The following is a 12,359-nucleotide window of genomic DNA, read 5'->3' on the forward strand; positions in this document are numbered from 1 at the left end:
AATGATGCAGCTGCATAATTTCACCTCCCACTTTGGGGTTGGGTTTGCTCGTCTGTTGCAGAGACTGAAAACTTTTGCAGTACTATTTGGAATATGTTGATCTACCCCAGAGCAGAGCAGTCTCTTTTGCCACAGGAAACACATTCGACCCTAGCTGCAAATTCCTCTCCACTGACGTCTCTCCAATGTGACAGCAGTTTTGCAATCCCAGTAAATAAGAGGTCACAAGGACAGAAATGAAATATTTTACTTTGAGAGCCCATGCAACACCCCCAGCAGTCAGAAATTATTGTTTTTTAGATGCCCTCTAGATGTCCAGAGTTGGATTCACTTTGTGAAGGTAACTGGATTAAAAAACTACTCCCTTTTGTCTGAAAGGGCATTCATTCTTTTGTTTTCCTTGTTCTGTTGACACAAAAAGGTAAGATGACAATTCCTGTATTCTCTTCCAGTTTCTATATCAGAGCAGCAATTTCCCAGATCAAATTGCAGGTATATTTCCTAGATGTAATAGCCACTGCCTATGTCAGGAGCAAGTTCCACAACAGCAGGAAGAGATAAGGGAACACAGTTCAGCCCTTTGGAAAATCCTGCCCAAAAGGATCATGTGGAGCCTGACAGATTGTCATTTATTAAGATGCAGATGAACACAAATCACTCCACACTGGGGACTGTGTTCCTCTGATCTAAAATGTGACCTCTGAGTCTCCTTTTCAGCTCCTTGTCCTTTCCTCCAATTTTCTCCCACCCTTTTATTTCCTACCCTCCCACAGGGTAACTCTTTTCAAGTGAGTTGTTCACACCAGAAGCCACACATACACCCCTGCACCCACACTTCTGTCGAACCACCAAGGGACAAACAAATCTCCTGTTATGCAAAGTATATGAATTTCCTGGAAGTAGTAACCATGTTGAATACCTGGGGGAGATTCTGGAAAGTAGGAAAGTAGGAAAGTGGGATTTTTTTATGTCCAAAATACGATTTCATATGTCAAAAAAAATTAAAAGGTACCTTCATTTCGCTAAGTTTTTTTCACATTACTTTCTGTGAAAAAAGTGTTCAGGTCTTGAAAAGGAAAAGCTGTCTAGGTGATTTTCTGTCAGGAGCATTTCACCAAGTGGACTTAGGAAATCAACGTGGAGGAAAGTAGCTGAAGGGATTTGTGTTTGATGGGTGTGTGAGGCTCATCCAGCCCTTGTTTGGAGAAGCATACACACCTTGTAAAATAAGCTGTGAAGATGTTTGGCATATCAATCTCTCAAGAGCCAACCTACCAGAAAGGAGAGGGATCTGCCTCCTTGCTCACAAGAAGGTTTGGTGTGCTCAACACCACAGGGACGCAGAAGACGTCTGTCAGATTTCCCAGGCGAATTGGGAAAACTGTCAGTAATGCAAACGAAATGCTGACGCACAGGGATAAAAAGCTGCTCGAGTGCAGTCTGGCATCCACACTGCTCCCCAGTCCCAGCAAACAGGAGTGGGAGTGTACCCCAGTATAACAGCAGGGAAGGACTCAGTATTTCCACTGCCACTGAACAGTGCTGGGATGAGAAGTGGGATACCAGCACAGGAACACCCTCTCCAAACAGAAGGAGATGAAACTGATTTTCGGGTGCAGGCCTTCTGTAGACAGAACAAAAGGAACAAAGCAGATGTCAGGCAGTCTGCAGTACAGCTCTCCTCTTGCAGGCACCCCTTTGGAGCAGTAACTCTTTCAAGGGGGGAAGGGGAGAAAAAACAGCCACCCAGCAGTGTGTTAATCTTCACAGATGGAGCAGCTTTAATGCTATCTAATCCTCCAGAGGGAGGAAACAGCATTTCCTTTGTGCCAAGGATATCAAAATGGTTGGAGACGGCAATCTCCACTGACATTAACTTTATTAAAGGAGGGGTATTTCCACGAGCTCTGAGAAGGCTTGGTCAAGAGCCAGCTGGAGATGCACTGCATGTAAACATCCACTCATAACAACAGAAAATAGCAGTCAGGAACTCCCGGAAGAATATACAGGCACCAAGCATGCACACAAACTGGAGATTGCATATCACAGCCACACACATCAGTTATACAGCTATCAAACAACTGCATTGCAGCAGCAATGTGAGCAGGTAGTTACTGCTTTGTACTCTTATTTTAATTTGGCTCCTGTATTATTTTGCTGCAGCTATATAATCAACTTGTGCTCTGAAGAGGGAAGTGGTGCCCCTGGGTTGTCATAACAAGAACACCAAACCTTCTTGAGCCTCTTCCTTGGCAGTGAATGATTTTTACATGTAAATTGGATGCAGAAGTGAAAGAAAGAATAAGTGTTCTCAGTAAATTTTGAGTATCAGGAGCCAGTATTTCATTAAACTTTACTTTAAATAACAGTAGTATTTACATTCTACTAATAGATGCTTTCTTGCATGTAAATATCAAACAACTGTCACTTCATGATGTCATTGCATATAAAGTCAGTTCTTAAACAGTTTATGTAATGCACAGTTCAAACATCATCTTGGATGTCAGTCCATCTCACCCAGCCTGCTTGGGCAAAATGGAAAATTAAAGCTCTGAATCGAGGATTTGAAATATAAAGCCCTACTATTGTAATGGAAGCATTCATCTCCCCTTCCTGGAGGACAGTTCAATTATCATCATGTCCCCAAGCAGATTTTGCACTGAATCATTGTGACATCTGCTAGGGAAATTAACGCAAATCTATATCTGCATGCAGCAAATACATTGGCAAGGTTGCAAATGGGGGAAGGGAAATAAGTGTCACTTTTCACACAAACTAGAGAATGACAGCTTGTCACATCCATGAGTAAATACTAGCAGAAGTGAGAGAAGGCAAGATGCTTCTTCACCTTTTACGCCCTCCATAGCATTACAAAGATACAGATTAAGGACAAAACTGTGGCTTCTTCTTCCCTGCCTACAGTAACAGCATCTGCACACATTTCACCATCTGGGAACACTAATAATTATGGATCATATCTGTGCCATTTGCACAGGTTAGTAGAGCTCCCCTGAGTTCAGGGGAGTTGTGCCTCTTTCCTAGCTGAAGGGCCAGTCCAACATGCCAGAGCTGGGGAAACAGAAGCTGGAAGAGCCCCAGAGAGTGAGGGTGCGGAACAACCTCCTCCAGGTCACTTATGGCAAAGGAGACTTGCCCACTGCCTTGTCATCAGCAAATTTTATGATAGAGAAGCAAGGGGTTTAGTCATTACTTGCATACATGCAAAAATCATGATATAATGTAGTACAACTCTCTTTGTACAGAAAAAAAAAAGCCAAAACAACAAAACTTAGAAAAAGGATAAAGTTAACTTGAATACCCCTGTATTTCCCCAAGGACAGAACGATGCCCACAGACAACTGCTTCCAAGCCACTCACACATTATAGCTGGTCTGAGCCCATGGGCACCTTTCCCATCTTCCTTCAGTCTGGCACACAAGGCTTCACCAGTTGCATCACGTGGCAAGGCACACAGTTACTGACTCCCAAGTGCAGGATGGAGAAAAGGCCATGGTATGAAGTTAGAAGAGAAAATCACCTTCTAGCAAGAGATTCCTTGGCTCCACAACCTAACACAGCTGCACCATAACACTGTGATCTCTCCTCTGCTGCAAGGCTGGAAATAAAGGCAGCACAGCAGAGCACACCTGACACTCAAATACCTAAGTCTCATGCAGGATGTGCAAGCTGGATCTGACTTTACACCCATAGAGGAAGCAGCACCATCATTCTAAGCTCCTTTTAAGATAATGATACCTTTTACACCAGGGTTACAGTAGCTGCAGCTGTATTAGAAGGAAACAGGCTCTCTACCAAAAATACATAAATGGGTACAAAACTTCTGCATATCACACTTTCACCTGTAACAAATGCACTGTGTTAACATTTAACAGTATCTCAGTACTAGAGCAGAGCAGAGCAGAGCGCCCTTTCATCAATTATGGCTTGTTTTCTGGTGCACCTTCCCCATACCCAAAAGCCTGGGTTCAGACATCAGACAATCATATATTCTCTGATTCAAATGGCAAGATGAACATGACTGTAAAAAGGGTACCATTACAGTTTCTTTTTAAAGAGATGTACAACCTTCCGCCCACTCTTTCTTGTGCTTTTGCAGTGAAAATTTCTTCCTAATTGGTATCCAAGTGTGCAGTCAGATCAATTTCTCTTCAAAAAAGTGCTGCTTTTATCCAGATGAAAACAGATACTACAGACTTCACTTACAGGCTCTGATTTTAAAAATTACTGTAATCAGACTTTGATAGAACCACTCTGATAACAGATGTGTGACTAATGTGTTTCCTAATGTTATGATAATTCAACTACAAAATAAACAAATAAATGGTTTAAAGTAAGAAAAACTTTAGGAACTTGGACAGTGGCAATGAATGCCAAATTCAGAGTTCAAAATTCTCCCCTGAAATGTTGTTAGTTCATATCCTCCTACTTTTCCACAATCCTGATCTTCAAAACTTAGGGTAAGGAAAACTTTGAAATTTGGACTTTTGATCTGAATTTGCTTTTTCATGTGAGAAATATATTTCAAGCTTTCAGGAGTTAGACATTTAGAGTCTGGTCTCACAATAAAGAACACTGATTCTTCTAGCCAGTAGAAAAATAGAAACAGTTTGTCTTGAAAGCTGCATTACATAGTTTACAATTAGGAACTGTCTGGAAAAAAAAAATTAGAAAAGAAGGACTAGAGAGCTTTTTTAAGCTATGTAAAGGAAGGTTATTATTAGAACTGCCAGAATTCTTTACATTGGCATAATGCAGTAAGAACACTGAAATACTTTTCTACTAAATTATGGTTTTCATCCAGGCACTTTAAATTACTATTTTCACAAATCCACATGGCCCAACTCAAGGAATGCTGGCTAGAGCCATGCCACTGCCTGTTTCAAAGCGGAGGTGGAGAACAAGTGTATGATCTGCCAGGTACCTCCTTGTGTGCTTGCCACAGCCTGACCCACAGCCCGGCTGCTGCTGCTGCTGCCACCCCTGCCCCAAGCACTGCCATGGAAGATTGCAAAATAAGCAGGTACAGAGACAGCAAAGGAACACCTGTATACCCTGAAGGGGAATAATAAATGCAAGCAAGAAAGAAGACTTCATGTTTAAAACTGACCTTCCTTCCAAAAGATGTATTAAAATGGTCTCACAGCTATCTTACAGATGTACAAGCAATAAAAAATATCACTGAGAAGTTCAAAAGACACCAGTTGCTTTTATCTGCCACACATTTTGCTTTTGAGTCTGCGGTTCTGTGGGGGTTTCTCAGATGAGCAGACCTCTCTTCTAAGTATTTCTAACACACCTATTGACTTAGATTCCTACCCTGCAAATCCTAACAGTCATTACATACATGCATTCTTGTCTGCAGTATCCCATATCTATTTTATATCTATTATATCTATCTACTATATATTATATCTAGGACATCTTTAAAAATTGCAAGCACATGAAACAACAGAGTTTTGTAAAGTATTTCTGTCACAATACAAAAATTCCTGCCGTTTTTAAATCAAGAAGTCCTAGACAGGTTTTCTCCATCAACTCCAGGTAATCTGGTACATTTCCCACCTCTTCATCTACAAGAACTCTAAGTGGGGGAAGAGAAGGAAGAGAATTCTGCAGCTTCTATATAATATAACTGAATATCCTCCTCCTGTCAAACCCTCCTCCTCCTCCTCCCAAAATGGCTTAAAATAGATTCACAGTAGAATCTCCATTTAAGGGTCTTACTATCATGCCATTGTTTCAAGCTCTGCAACTCAGAAGACTGGGAACTGAGGTTTTGTTTCTGGTAATGAGAACTGAGATTTTAATACAACAGCCTGAACCAGGACTTCAAGAAGAAAAACAGAACAATGAAAGAGGGCTGCATATTGGGAAGACAGCATAGAGAGTTGACATTGCCTTATTTCCACACTCCTTGCTTACTTTCTCTTCTACTGGTGTCCAAATTGAGTTTTCATCTTTCTTCTGCAGCATGTGTTCCCTACTTTAAGGCCAACTGAGGAACTTTTCTTCGTAGGGACTTAAGGAACTCAAAGAAAGACAATGAGAGCTAAAGCCAAGTCATGCCAAGTGAGCAATCCTTATTCATACTGATTAGGAGTTTGAGCCTCACACTACTGTACAGTATGTTATATCAAGAGCCTTGAGTCAGACAGAGATGCTTGGGAAAAACAAGAAGAAGGAAGTCACCTCTGACTGCCTGAACCTCTCAGCTGAGTCTCACATGCAGGCCATGCTGTGCCTGAGAGCACAGAGAACAGAGCTAAAAGCAAGCAAACATAGCTCCAGCCTCAAGGAAAACCAGAGCCTACCTCCCTCTGGTGCTCTGTTCATATCCTAAACAGGCTGCAAGAGTAGCCAAATTACATCCAGAGCAGCTTAACTCAGCATTTTCATCTTTGTTATGTAGCCATTTAGCCTTAGCTAGTCTCAGTATCTAAGCTCAGTGGTACAAACCCACGAGTGAGCCTGTCCATCACTCTCTACTGCTTAATCCTCCTCTGCCCCAAACTGAGGATGTGACCTGCAGTTTAAGTTTCTCCAAACAGATTTTTGGTGTGTAAGACACTACTGTGCATTTCCTAGCCAGGTTTATGAAAATCCTGTACTGTCCAGGTCACTCAAAGGAACAAAGCAAACTGGAGAACAGAGAGCAGGAGCACTTACGTTGTCTTGCACCATTGTTGACCTTTGTGCTCATGTCATAGTAAGGATCCTCAACCAAATCAACTCTCTAGGCAATGATTTACCCTATCTGTGCTTCTCTTTCTGTTTAAAATTCCACAGTTTTTGGTTTTTTTGGAACCAAAGCAGGAGCCAAACAGCCTCTGTGTTCTTTCTCATACATGTCACAGATTAATTCAAACATAATTCTCCTGTCCTCAAATCTCTCACTTCTTCTCTTCAGCTGGGCTGCTCTTCCTCTCACACCTACTTTTTGAAGGGAACATGACCCAAAATTAGGAAATAAACCCTGGGACTGCATCTACAGAGCACAGGTGCTTTCTTCACACAAATATCTGTAAGCACCACTTGACTAAAAGAAATTAGAACATTAGTTTGCTGTGAAAGAGGTTTCCCTTCTTTCTGTGCAGCCTCACAAACCAGGCTGCATTATATGTCAGCTCACAGACCAATTAATGCAATTTAGGATCTTTCTTAGACTAAGAACTTGCTGAGATGGCAGCAAATGGCTGAAGGGAAGAGGCTGGATGACATACTCTGCTGAGCTGTATGTGAAGAGTGATGTGAAACTGTTTGAACTCACCAGTCAGCAGAACAAGATGACAGAGAAGGCTCTTACTGCTCATATAAGAAAAATAATGTGAATTGTCAACATTTTTGTGAAGGCTTAACAGAAAAAGGAGAAATTAAAAGGAAAAAAAAAATAAAAGAGAGATGTTGAATAAGGGTATAATAAAGTGCAATTAACTCCATATTGCATGTAGAGCAATTTCCTCCAACACATCCTCAACGCAAATGAGGCACAGCAGGAACCAAGGCCAGTGGAGGAAGCAGTGCTTTTTACAGAGCATTTACCAGTAGAACTTATCTTTTATAAATTATAAATACGGATAAGGATGACTAAGTCCTGATAGTTTCAGCCCAAATTTGGATTCTGCTGTTCTAAGTACCATGTAAACATTCAGGAAATCAAACCTTAAATATTTGCAGTCTAAAGACAATAAGCTAGAGAAGGAAGGAAATGTTTGTCACATACACATAACAAGTGTTAGTTACATGGTAGCTTGCATCACGGAAGGGAGAAAGCCAGGCAAGTCAATTTACTTAAGGGTAGGAAGATAATAAAGAAGGACATCGTGGAAAATGGGGAAAAGGGCTGAATAGGAGATGACTTGTTGATAGGCCTGATTTCCTGGTTCAGAAATCACCCTGAGCCAAGCAGGCACAGAGGTCTGCCTCGTGCAGTCTGCTGGCTGCAACCGTGTACCCCTGTGCAATGTGGGACTCTGCAGAGGAACCTCCCAAAAAGTGCAGCACTGCTCCCTTCCCAACCATGCACAGCCAGTGCTCCTCAGCATCCACTGTGCGTGACACTGCACAGGCCTGATCACCCAGAGCTTGCATCACTCAGTAGAATACCCACCTCAGCCCTGCCTCTGACAGAAGGAGACCCAGGCAGTGATCCAGGCTGCCAAAGCACTGCTCGGTAGAAACATTTGCCTCCCTTACCATTTACGGTTCTTTGTATTTTCTGGTGAAATTTCTTAGCAGCCAAAAAAATCCCAGGAGGGAACCTTAAGGCTATCAGGATGAGTATACTCCATACTACAAGGAAGTACCCATGGAGACCCTTTTGGCTTTCTCCCTGCCTGCACAGCTATTCTCTTTTTTAATGAAAACAAGGACTTTGAGAGAGAAGGGGAAATGGTGACAAAAAAGCCTATCCCAACATTCAGTCATTTGGGGGCCATGCTGCAGGTCCAGTACAGTTTATCTGAGAAAGCAGTGTACCACCAAGGCACAAGGTTTAAATGCATGTATGCACTCTTTTTAGGCTTTCAGAACTTTGCTGGTGCACCAAGCTTAAAAAAAAAAAATGTTTTAATTCATCAAACATTTTTTTTCCAGGTCATGAAAAAATGCTCCCTTTCTAAATGCTTATTAAATTTCTTTGAGTTCATATATGAAGTGGATAATTCTGGATTTCTGCCTTCTCTCAGAACAATGAGCAAATGGGTATCTATGCTGTTAACTTCCCTATTGATTTTGTGATTCACAGTGTAATCAATTTCCCTGTCTCTCCCCGGACTTCTGCCCCAGGGCAAGGAGAGCTGTACTAATGGTATGGGACAGTGGAGCTGTCTCTGCTTGGTTCTGTTACAAATACTGCTGATCTGTGAACAAACACTCAATTTTTATATTTTTTTAATTTTTTTTTTGCCTCCTTCCTCTCTAATGGCACATTCACCTGAGGAGATCAGCAAGTAGCTAAGTCCCAGATTCCCATAATTAGTATCCTCCCCATGCCTAACCAGCAAACTAATAGAGCCCACTCACAGTTTACCAAGATTGTCAATTTGCATCCCTTACTACCATCACTTAGGCTTTATCTGTTTCTATTCAGTCATATCAGCACTGTGTCTGTGCTGATATTCCTATATTTGTGGTTCTTATCAGCTTGTGACTCAGTGGCTAACTCTTTGCTAATGGAGCTATGTGATTTAGGAGGGATTTCCTTCAGCTAAAGCAGTATCCACTTTTCCTTTCTTCCTGAAGGCTCACTAGCTTCCAGTCCATACTCTTTGCATTCCACTAGCAAATAATACAACCCATGGGTGGTTTTGCATCCTTCTTTCAAATGCTGCATTGTCTTGCCTAGCAATGTTTGCTGAAGTCTCTACATCAGCACATTTTGAGTTCTGGCATGCCTTTCTGCATTTCTTGTAGTTTTTAGATTCCATTTTCTAGTACTTCCACAGTACTGGACAGTTGTTCAACCTTCTTAAATTTCCTAAACCAGCCTGGGGGATTCCCTCTGCCTTGTAAACTATAACTGATCAATATAACTGGTCGGTTTTGTGTTGTCTAGTGATAATGTTCTCTGATGGCCTTGTCTCAGACCTCGCTCAGTGTATGGCAATGCATCAGGGACCCTGTGAATGGTCCACCTCCCTTGATGGAAAAAGCTGGTGACTCAGTTTGAATTTTCAATTTGTACTCACCTATTAAAAACAGAACAAGAAAATGCACTCTCCACCTCCTATCCTTACTTGGTCACAACTCAAAAGTCTGAGACATATCAACTGATTCAGAATGGGAGGAAAGAAAAAGTCTTATGACTGTCTTCATCTTTTGCTGGTACTCACTGTCTGCATAAAAGGCTTTTTCAGTTGGCCTCTGCTTTTCCAGAGCAACGTCAGCTGTGGTGCCATTTTTAGCTGTGACATTTTCCCCACTCAGAATATTTTCTTAGTCCATTATACCCCGTGTACCATCTGCCGTACAATAGTCGCACCGTGCCAAGAAGCCTGGTCACAGTCTGCTTTATTCAGTGGACGAGCCCTAATTGCTTAGGCTGGCACAATATGAGCCTCCACATAGCACAGCATCCCATTCCAACTGCTCGTGCCACGGTTTCTCCAGGGTACAACAATCCAGCACAGCCTCGGGGACAGCTGTGACCACCGATTAGTTCCGACACGGAACAGTCGTGCTCCCATTCACCTGCTGTGAAGACAGGAGGGAGCAGCCACGCTGCAGGCCTCCAGACACCCTTTGTTCTCAGTTTCACGCTGAGAACATGGCAGAAAGGAAGAGGCTGTGAGACTGGGAGGTGAGGAAAGCACTGCATATCCTGGATGGAAATTGTCCCAGTGATTCTACTGCCCTGCCTGGTGCTAAAGTGTGCTGGAGGGGTGGGGAATAGGAAGGCTGGGGTTATAGTGTTGTCTCTAGCATTGTATTGGATGCAGCCTCAGTAATATGAGCCAAGATCATCTAACCTGTTGAACAAAGGGCAGATGCCAGTTTTAGTATCTCTCTTGCAGGCTGTACAGCTGTTGGATCTGAACACCTTGATGCCAGCACTGTAGAATGCAAACATCCAGTCTCATCCTTCTCACCTGTGAGCTGGCCACAGCTCCTTGAATCCACAGGCAGTGACACAGACCAGCCTACTGTGAGAAACACCACAGGGTAACACTCAACACCTCTGCTCCTCCTCTGTTTCAGTGTCTAGTGTAAAAAGATGCCAAGGCTGAGCACAGTCCTGACATAACTAGGGGAATCTCACAGCCCCAAAGCTGTGACACCCCATCAGCCTCTGTTAACCAAGGCTTAACCTCTTGCCCTGCCCAAATACACCAGTACACTGAGCTGCTGCTCTCTCAGCCTGCACAGACAAATTAAAGTTTGATATGACAAGGACACATTTTCATTTTGATCACTGGGTATTTATAGAGGAAGTGGTAGGCCAGATGCTACTTCTTCATGGTGGAAGTCAGGACAAGTTTGGTGGAAAGGTAAGGAAGAATAACATGATGTACCAGGAGTCCAGTATCACAGTATTAATACTCACTTGTTAACCCCTATTGTAGTTCCCAACCAAAGTAACCTTTCCTTGAAATGTGCTAAGGCCCAAATCTCTGGCCTCCATGAGAGTCAGTACAAACTGATGGCACAACTCAGCATTTTGTAAGATCAGGCCCTTGATAACAAGGAAGATGATTCTGAGCAAGAAAGCCCACCAGATGCATTAGTAGATAGGCACAGTGCTTGGAGAGGGGCCAGGAAAGAACTGTGCCAGAAGAAGCAGGGAAGCAGGTCCTGTGGGAAGCAGGTCCTTTGTGACACTTCTGGGCTGAACATACCTGCTAGTGCCACTCACCACTGTCTTGGGAAGTAGGAAAAAGCAGTCTGCTCTGTTTCTGCCTATCATCCAGTTGCTGGGAAGGAGCCATTTGGATACAGCCTCTGCATTTAGCTTGGTATAAGTTTCATTCATAGAAGCCTTTCCATGAAGTCACTTATTTTGGGGTTGGCAGATCCCACTCACTTGTGCAAAAGGCAAGGAGAAGCCAGCTCCAAATAAAGAGAAGGGAATGTGTAAGAAAGGCAAGGAGAGGAGATATGTTCTTACAAATCAGTTTCTGCACTGGCAGCTAATTAGCATTTACACTTATTCAAACATTTAATATCCAAAAGAATTACTGTTGCATAAAATGCAGTTGAGGCAATTTTACATGTAGCTTATTAGCAGTAATGGATTATACTGAACACACCATGCTTAAAGTGAGACATAAAGCCAGCAATATGTAAATGTAATTTTATTCTATTCTTCCTCTTTCCCTTGAAATGAGAAGGGCTTGCCAGAGACAAAATGGGGACTACTAAAGTAGGAGAAACTGTAAAATGGCAAACTAAACTGCAGCTGACTTTACACAGTAATTAATGAGGGAGATACTGCCTCTCTGGTCATGTGCATCCTATGCATCTCTGCTTGAATGGCTGCTCAACTGGAGAGCAGCTCATCTACAAAACAAAAGAAGTGGGAAAAAATGAAAGAAGCTAATATAAACAGAGATATGTCTAATATTTTTGTGGAATTAAAGAAATATTGTATTAAGGCACTGCATTTTGAAATTTGTATGAAGCACTGCAGTTTCTAAGGTATGAATAGAGTGGGACACAAATGAAACAGAAAGAAACAGCAAGCTGTCAATGCAACAAATTATTGCCTCACGGGTAGACACAATTAGAATCCCAGCTGCCATTAAGAGTAATAGTATTTCGCCTTACTCTCCCTCACATTGTGCTAAGAACATTCCCTCTAAATAAGTATCTCTGACATGCAACTATATTTTCTATAAAAAAAA

The sequence above is a fragment of the Pseudopodoces humilis genome, chromosome 1, assembly GCF_049639895.1.
Source record: "Pseudopodoces humilis isolate 2021_Gansu_Grassland_sample_001 chromosome 1, ASM4963989v1, whole genome shotgun sequence".
In the NCBI taxonomy this organism is placed as follows: Eukaryota; Metazoa; Chordata; class Aves; order Passeriformes; family Paridae; genus Pseudopodoces; species Pseudopodoces humilis.